Below are 1,580 nucleotides of genomic sequence, written 5' to 3'. Positions count from 1 at the left end.
CGCGCTGGGACGAAGTACTATGGTACTACACGAGTAGTCGATGAATGAGCAACACACGTTTTTCTCATACATACTTCGAATGTATGAGAAATCTCGGTTGACGAGAGAAACTCGTTGACACACGCAGCAGCTATCATGCGGTGCGAATGTGGCCACTGGTTGTCGTATACGCCCGCCTTCACGGCGGCCACCACGATGCTATCTATAGTCGGTTAAGTACACCATCGCAGCCTTCTCTATTAATCCCTGAACGCTGGAAATCGTCGCGGTCTGCACCGTCGCCGGCATGTTTGCGTTGAGGGGACGGTGCCAAAGTTGTCAATATCACTCATCGTGATTGTGCCGTAGACGGTGAGTTGAGTAGTAGAATGAAAAGCCGGTCTTTTGCATCTAAATAAGCTCGGAGCAGCGGGAACATCGTGGCACTTGCGCAAACGCCGTCCACGCCGTGCCATTCCACTCCGTTATGTCGGATTGTTATTCGTGGCGAGCCTGTGCATCACGCGGTTCTTTATCACTTGGACGGATTTGCTGTGGTGGCCATAGTGTTGGTCAGCGTCTTGTACGACCACGTGACCGCATCGGTCGAGTTAGCAAACTGACCCTAGAGTATTGAGCGCGAGAGCACGATTACTTCTACGAACCATTAAATGTAGTACATTAGAGCCTTAAGTTGATGCTCCTAGCAGCCAGAGGTGCAAGCATGCAGCTGGTTACTACTACGTAGTGTTAATATCCCGCTACTGATGCCAAGCAACTTGGCAAAACTTCATGCGGACGAGTCGGCCAGGTTATATGATGGAAAATGGAATCCATCATTCTGACGACCAGACAGTCTGGCAGACTGACCGTCAAGAACTTCTCGAATTGTGGTATCCAGTCACCGCAGTCCAGAGACACTGCCAGTGTGTCCAACAACAAAAAATCGTAGAGGTACTAATGGGTTGTCCGTCAACATGGCGGCTGAATTAGAATGTAAAGTTCCAACTACACTATGATTCGGTTATTAATAAGAAGAAGAGCGCTGACCGTGTACATACTCAGAAGGAAACGCTGTAAGAGTCTGGTACGAGAGCATACGCACTTTTTGGTGAACGGTAGACATAATTTGACACGACCAAACACTTATGCCTCGAACTGACCGCTGGCATACACTTTTCTGACCACTAGCAAACACTTAAAGAAAGGACGTGGGATTTCACCTCTTTTACGTACGTCTGCACTTTCCGCGCGGAACCTGCACAAAACGGGCGAAACGCTCATAATTACCTGACTTTGTCAATTAATTCTGAACCGCTGGTTCACGTTTACCTGACTTTGTCAATTAATTGAACCGCCCGTTCATAATTACCGCTCCACAGTTCAGTGCAACCATTGAACATAATAATGCTAACCACCAAATCGATAGAAAAGGTATTAAATTTGCATGGAAAAACGTTTGGTGCTAAGCACAATTTTTATTTGTCCTAAAGAACACATTTGTAGGGATATAAAAAACTTAAGCCCGCTTACGCTGAATTTGTCTCTACTACTCCGTCTGGCGAATAATTCTGAGCCTCAGCCTTAAGGGTCAGATACTC

Source organism: Phytophthora infestans, genomic scaffold, assembly GCF_000142945.1.
Source record: "Phytophthora infestans T30-4 supercont1.31 genomic scaffold, whole genome shotgun sequence".
NCBI classification, from domain to species: Eukaryota; Oomycota; class Peronosporomycetes; order Peronosporales; family Peronosporaceae; genus Phytophthora; species Phytophthora infestans.
The sequence above is the reverse complement of the archived record's forward strand: the minus strand, read 5'-3'. Positions refer to the sequence as shown.